The 7,317-nt window shown below is 50.8% G+C and overlaps 1 non-coding gene across 1 annotated transcript; it reads left to right on the top strand.

The window, feature by feature from the left end:
- The first annotated feature begins 2,517 nt into the window (after positions 1 to 2,517).
- On the top strand, positions 2,518 to 2,589 carry TRNAT-CGU (transfer RNA threonine (anticodon CGU)). The gene has a single exon. It is a non-coding gene; the product is annotated as a tRNA-Thr (tRNA).
- Positions 2,590 to 7,317: the final 4,728 nt, after the last annotated feature.

Here is a 7,317-nt window from a genome sequence, read left to right as displayed (position 1 = left end):
AAATCCTGTGGTCTAAGGTGCTATTGGACTTGAATCTAGCTGTTCTGTTGCAGACCAGCACCACTAATCTCTGAGACCCGGGCCCAGGAGCCTCAGATGTGAATTCCTCCTCTGCTGGGTGACACTCTTAGCCTCCCCTACTTCGCAGGGCAGTGGTTGTGAGGACAAAAAGGGAGGAGGGGAGAATGCTGTTGTAAGCTGCTTTGGAGAGAACCATGCAAGGGAAATATCTTTAAAAGCCTGGGAATCAAGCAAGCCTGAACAGCAGTTCCCTACCAGATCACCAGATGCAGCCACTGCTCTGATGCAACACAGGAGGACGGCATCCCCACTCTCATAAAACGATTCCTGCATTTGATGTTTTAAGTGCAAGTGGATCCAAAATGGCAGAATACATTTAGAACTGGGGTCCCCTTCAAAAAGCTTGAGAATCACTGGGCTAAAGTAGCTTTCTTTTCTGCTGCTGAAAGGTGCTCTTCTGAGGCTTGCCAAAAATAACCAACAAGGGCTGAGCAGCTGGACACAACCATTGCACAGTAAAGTTGTAAAGCAGGCTTCTTCAGGCTCAAAAGAAAGGCATTTCAACGGGAGGGAGTAAAGAGGGGGTGTCTGGTGCTTTTATTGTTTTAGGGTTTCCAAGTCTGCAAGCTCACTAGATGACCCTAAGCCTACCTTACAGAGTCTACCTTACAAGGCTGTCGTAAGGATTGGTGGTGGAAAGTGTAAGTCTGTCGCACCTGACTTTTGGTGACCCTGTAGGGTTTTCAAGGCAAGAAACTAACAGAGGTGTTCTGCCATTGCTTTCCTCTGCATAGGTACTCCTTAGTGGTCTCCCATACAAATACTAACTGGAGCAGATGCTGCTTAGCAGCAGCCACAATCTGATGAGGCTGGGCTAGTCTGGGCCATCCACATCAGGTCAGGTCACAAGGATTACAAGATTGTGCCTCCACACAAAGCTCATACCTTGAAGAAACTCTTCTTGGTCTAAGGTCCCACTAGACCACAGGTGGCCAAACTTGCTTAACATAAGAGTCACAAAAAAAAAACATTGGATGTTTCAGAGCTGAAGGAAGGAAGGAGGGAGGGAGAGAAAATAGGAGGGGGAAAGAAAGCAACTTTAAATGTATTCTCTAAGCTGCTGGTTGGCTTGGCTTAGGGAAATGATTTAAAGAGAGAAATGCCTTCTTCAAAGCTGGCCAACAGGGCAGTGGGGGCTTTGAGAGCCACACAATATGTGTGAAAGAGACACATGTGGCTCCCAAGCCACAGTCTGGTCACCCATGCACTAGACTCAAACTTTATTCTATTACTTCAGACCAACACAGCTGCCCACCTGGATCTAAGATTATATATGCCTTTAAACGCTGGGAATGCTATGGGTGCACCTAGCATTATTGTGGCATGTTCAAAGGTATTCTGACTAGTTCCCATTCCCACTCACGTTTTAAAAGCAGCTTTCAGAAGGAGAGAGAAGTTCTCAGCCCTGCAGGCTGGGCTCCTCTCAAGAACGGAAGTTGCTTCCTATCCCTAACAGAGAAGCACTCAGACCCTTCTCTTCCCATGCATTAATTCAATAGAGAGGAAAGGGCACTCTGCAGATGCTCAGAGGCGTTCAACCTTGTGTACTTAACAAGGAAAAAATGGGCAGCTCTAGTACACTACAACTCAGGTTAAATGTTTAACAAAAGGCGACTGCTTGTGGAGGAAATTCAGTTCTCCCCCCCCAAAAAAAAATATTGGACGGGGGGGGGGAAGGGGGGGACGCTGCCGCCGCTTAGCTAAAATGGCCCCGAGAATGCAAAATTACAGGGTGCAAATTTTAAGCTAGCGCTTCGGAGATTTCCACCCGATAAAGCGCGCAGCTCATCATTTCAGGCACCATCCCCCCTCCCTCCGAGTTTTAGAAAGTACCCGGCCAAAGCCTTCTGTCTCCGCACAGCCCCCCCCCCCCCGCCCAATCGGCGGCGGGCTTTAAAAAATGGCCGCCCGCCACGGCTTTTCTTCCTCCCGCCGTCCTGAAACTTGCCCCTGATTCGCCTTGCTCCGAATTCCCGAGCGCGCCGCGCAGCCGGGGACGGGGGGGGGGGGGAGGAGGCGGGCGCAGCTGGTTTGTGCGGGGCGCAGCTCGAAGCGTGGCTGGGAAGGCGCCGCCGGGTTTTGCACGGGCAGCAAAGAGCGCGCGCTGCCGCCGCCGCCGCGGCCCCCGAATGCCAGGCAGGCTCTGGTGCGCCCGGAACGCCGCGTCGCCCATTTTGGAACGACCCGCCGGGGCTGGAGCAGGAACCCGGGGATGGACGGAGGGGCGAATGAATGGTCGGCAAGCGCCGCGCGTCTTCGCTGCCTCTGCAAATTTCCCCCGCCGAGCTCTTCCATGCAAGCGACGAAAAGGAGGCCAGGAGAGGGACGACGACCTGCGCCGCCTGCTCCTCCCGGGAGCGCTCGCCCGCGCAGAGAGGGAACACGAACCCGGAACCTGCCTTCCACTGGCTGCTTTGGCGTGCTGCTAGCCCGTCAGGCGCGGTGGCCAAGTGGTAAGGCGTCGGTCTCGTAAACCGAAGATCGCGGGTTCGAACCCCGTCCGTGCCTCAAATTGGACCTCGGCGTCACGGCTTGCTGGAGTGGGGGATGGAAAGGGATTCCCTTTCACAAGCCGCTTTTTGTTTTTCGGGGCTCGCCTTCCTTTGCCGAATTACTTTAAACAGAGGAAAGAGGGGGAGGGCTCGGCCTTCCCCTGCCAGTGGCCTGCTGCTCCTCCGCTAGGAGGCACTGAGACGCACCGTCGGCGCTGTTGGAAGTGGTCGGTGCCTTTGGCCCTGCGGGGGTCGGGACTCTGGGATCAACCCACGAGCGGATTTCTCTAGCGAGAACTGTCACGTTCCTCTTCCATCCGCACTCCCCTCCCCTCCCCCAGCCCCACCGGAAAGGGGCGCGCGAGGGCCTTGGTAGTTCCGCCTCCATTGTGCGGGGTGTGGGGGGAGGCAATCGCAGTCTGGGACGGCCGGACGATTAAGTTGCCTGCCTGTTTGCCCACCAAAGAAGGTCGGGTTTGGCAGCTCAGCGGGCAGAAGAAATGGCAGCCTTCCCCAGCTGAGACGAAGAACCCTCCCCCTCCCCCACGTTGCCATGCGTCGGGATTTTTATATATACCAGGCCCCAAATAACCCCCCCCCCCCTTTTCGCTGATTGCAGTTTCTGCCCTCAAGCTTGTGTGCAGGGGATAAAATGCTGCTTGCAAGAAGAGCTGGAGGTGGGCTGGGCGCGTCCTTGCAAGCACAGCATAGAAAGCAGCAAATAGCTGGGGAAGGCTCCGGCTTGGACGCGGCGAGGGTGCAGAGAGGGAGGCACGTCTGCACGCATCGCTGTGCGGCAAAGAAACGTTGCTTTGTTTCGCTGCACGGGGACCTCAGTCCAAAAAGGTTTAGCAGCAACACTGGGCCCGGTTAAGAAAGGGCAGCCAGATCCAGAGAGATCTGCCGGCTGATTTCTCCGCCTGCAGTCTGCGCAAATGCATACCTGAACTGCAGTGTTTATCTGGTTGAGGCTCGGGGGCCACCGCTTGAACCCTGGCTAAGACCCTTCTGGTCGCTTTTCTCTTGATAAATGGGAGAGAGGGGCTGAACTGCCACGCAGGCCGACAGCGTGTGATGTTCGCTTGCAGATGCTGCCATAGGCAACAGAAGTGGTAAGGAGCTGAGACAGAACAGGAGCCTCCAGGGTAACTAATGGACATTCTCTTATATGCCTGCTATATTTCTAGTCCACCTTTCTCCGTGAGACTTCGAGTAGATTACAGTGTCAATCAATGTAATCAATAGAGACATCTAATAAATAATGTGATCTGACTAGGATTACAGAAATCTGAACAAGCACAATATTAAACCTGATTCAGTATGCAGATACTATACAGAGAAAAAAATAGTATCACATCAGTAGGAAATAATGCAGTGGCAGAAGGATAATACCTGTAGCAAACAGATATTTATTTATTTATTTATCAGATTTATATCCCTTCCGAAGCAGCTCACAGCAGCTAACAACAAACTAATATAATAAAACAGTAGATAAACAATTAAAATTTTAATCCATTAATACTAATTAATATTAAAACAGCTTAAAACGATTTAAAACAATTTAGGTGCTAGTTTTGATTTCATTAAGTTCAGCGATGTTGGGCATCTGCATTATACTATAATTCAGCTAAAGGCAAGTCGAAATAGGGCTATTTTACAGGCCTTGCGGAACTGAGCAAGGTCCCGCAAGGCCCGCCCTTCTTCTGGAAGTTGGTTCCACCAGTGGAGGGCTGCAATTGAGAAGGCTCTTTCTCTGATAGCCTTCAGTCTCACCTCCCTCGGCCTGGGGATTGACAATAAATTCTGCGATCCAGATCTAAGTACCCTCTGGGGAACATGGGGAGAGACGGTCCCTAAGGTAGACAGGTCCTTGGCCATATAGGGCTTTAAAAGTGATAACCAGCACCTTGTAGCGAATCTGGAATACTATTGGCAGCCAGTGCAGTTCCCACAGCCTTGGCTGTATGTGCTCCTGTATAGAGAGACTCAATAACAGCCTGGCTGCAGCATTCTGCACCAACTGCAGTTTCTGGATACGAGACAAGGGCAGCCCCATGTAGAGGGCATTGTAGTAGTCTAGTCTCGAGATGACCGCTGCATGGATCACAGTTGCTAGGTTGCTGTGCTCAAGGAAGGGGACCGACTGTCGTACCCACCTAAGGTGAAAGAAGGCAGATTTCGCAGTGGCTGCTATCTGGGCCTCCATTGCCAATGTGGGCTCCAGCAGCACCCCCAAGCTTCTGACTTTGGGCGCCGGTATCAGTGGTGCCCCATCAAAAGCTGGTAGAGGGATTTCCCTTCCCAGACCGCCACAACTCAGGCAAAGGACCTCTGTCGTCGTCGTATTCAGCTTCAGACGACTCAGCCTAAGCCACCCTGCCACAGCTTGCAACGCCAGGACTAAATTTTCTGGAGCAGTAGATAGAGCTGGGTATCATCAGCATTCTGATGGCAACCCAGCCCATATCTCTGGGCAAGGGGGTGCATATAGATATTAAACAACATTGGGGAGATCACCACCCCCTGAGGTACTCCACAATTAAGCGGATGTCTCTGGAACGATTGTCCCCCAATTGCCACCCTTTGTCCCCAACCAAAGAGGAGAGCCATTTCAAGGCCAACCCCTGAATCCCTGCGTCGGCAAGGCGGTGGACCAGCAACTGATGGTTGACTGTGTTGAACGCCGCTGACAGGTCCAACAACATCAGCACTGCCGAACCGCCTCGATCCAGATGTCGCTGGAGATCATCCACCAGGGTGACCAGCACTGTCTCCGTCCCATGACCCAGGCAAAAGCCGGACTGGTGTGGGTCTAGGATGGAAGCGTCCTCCAGAAAGCTCTGTAACTGCAGCGCTGCTGCCCTCTCAGTAATTTTACTCAAAAAGGGTAAATTCAAGACCGGCCAATAGTGTGCCAATTCGGCCAGGTTTAATGTTGGTTTTTTCAAGAGGGGGTGGACTACTGCCTCTTTGAGGGGCCTTGGAAAGAGCCCCTCAGAGAGGGATCTATTTACAATATCCCATATAGGATATCAAAGCTCCATCTGGCACGCTTTAATCAGCCAGGATGGGCAAGGGTCCATATCATACATAGCTGGGCGCACAGTAGAGAGAATTCTGTCAACTTTCTCCAGGCTAAGTGTTGTAAAACTGTCTAAAGCTGATCTGGAAAACAGGCACGGAGCCTTGAGCTTGCATAATGTTTCAACTGTGGCAGGGAGGTCGCGGCGGAGCAATGAGACCTTATCTGCGAAGAAGGTTGCAAAAGCCTCACAACCAATGTCCAATTCCCTACAATTTGGTGTGCCTTGTGGCAGAGTTGTAGGAGTCCAAATAATACTAAATAATTGAGCCGGGCATGAATTCGCAGATGCAATCTTGGCCGCAAAGTAAGCTTTCTTTGTGGCTTTGACTGCCATCTCATAGGCCCTCATAAACTCTATATAAGATGTTCTGGTTGCTTCCTTTCGAGTACACCGCCACTGCCTCTCTAGCCGTCTGAGCCTCCATTTCATCAGCCACAGTTCTGGGTTATACCACAGCGCCAGCTTTGAACGAGGGCGCCAGGGAGCGATCTCATCAATGGCCATGGTGAGCTGGTGTTGCCAGGACTCAACCAGGTCATCGAGAGAATCACCAGGGGGCCAGGGATCCCACAGTACCCTCTGGAACCTATATAACCTATATATAAGACCTATATGCAGTGGTATAGTTTGCAGTACCTTTCCATTTCTTAGTCAGGGTCCCAGGATAGGCAGTATAAAAATTTGATAAGGCTAACAGAATACTAACCCAAGACCATCCTGCAAGTTTTCATGGCAGGAAGGGAATTTTGAACTTGGGTCCCCCAGATCCCAGTCAGACACTTAAACCGCTACATTACTGTGGTTGTTCATGTCTGTCCACCAAGAAATTGTTTGAAAGCACAGCAAAGGATGGCAGAGTTGGTGACGGTGTCAGCCTATTGGCTCAGTTCCTTCATTTCCAAGTTTTGCATTATAACTAATGACCACTACCTACATCCCATTGAATTTGGTATCCAAACTCTGATAGCTGCAGTAGTCGCTTTGTGTTCAGTGCGTAGCAGCTCTGTTGGAATGGAAAATTGGTAGTTAAAAGGATCAGTTGGAAGTCAGTGCTGTGAAGTGGAAGAATTGCCCGAGAACCTGAAGAGCCACTGCCAATCAAAGTAGACAATACTGACCATGACAGACACAGTGTAAGGCAGCTTCTTGGGTTCATCAGGAAGTAGAACTAAGTGGTGAAAATACCAAGACTAGTGAGATGACTTGCTCGCTTTGTGAAATAGGCTAGCGTTAATAGGATCTTTTCTGGGGTTTTGGACCACAGGTCCTAAGGTTTGCACAGCAAGCAGAAATTAAGCAGGGGAATGTGCACTGCCCTGACCTGGATAGCACAGGTTAGCCCAATCTCATCAGATCTTGGAAGCTAAACTAAGCTGGCTGGTATTTGGAAAGGATTCCTCCAAGGAATACCAGGGTCGTGATGAGGTAGGCAATGGCAAACCTCCTCTGTACATCTCTTGCCTTAAAAACCCTGCAAACTTGTCATAAGTCAGCTGTGACTTGACAAACACAACCACCCAATACTGATAGTATGTCACAGTAGTGAAGTTCTACTTGTTGCTTCTGTCTGTCTGTTAAACATGCAAGAATCCTGCCAGGGAGAGAAACAAATTTTAAAATCAAATTTGGCAACACAAAATCTTGGTTATTCCCTGTAA

The sequence above is a fragment of the Heteronotia binoei genome, chromosome 13, assembly GCF_032191835.1.
Source record: "Heteronotia binoei isolate CCM8104 ecotype False Entrance Well chromosome 13, APGP_CSIRO_Hbin_v1, whole genome shotgun sequence".
In the NCBI taxonomy this organism is placed as follows: Eukaryota; Metazoa; Chordata; class Lepidosauria; order Squamata; family Gekkonidae; genus Heteronotia; species Heteronotia binoei.
The sequence above is the reverse complement of the archived record's forward strand: the minus strand, read 5'-3'. Positions and strand labels throughout refer to the sequence as shown.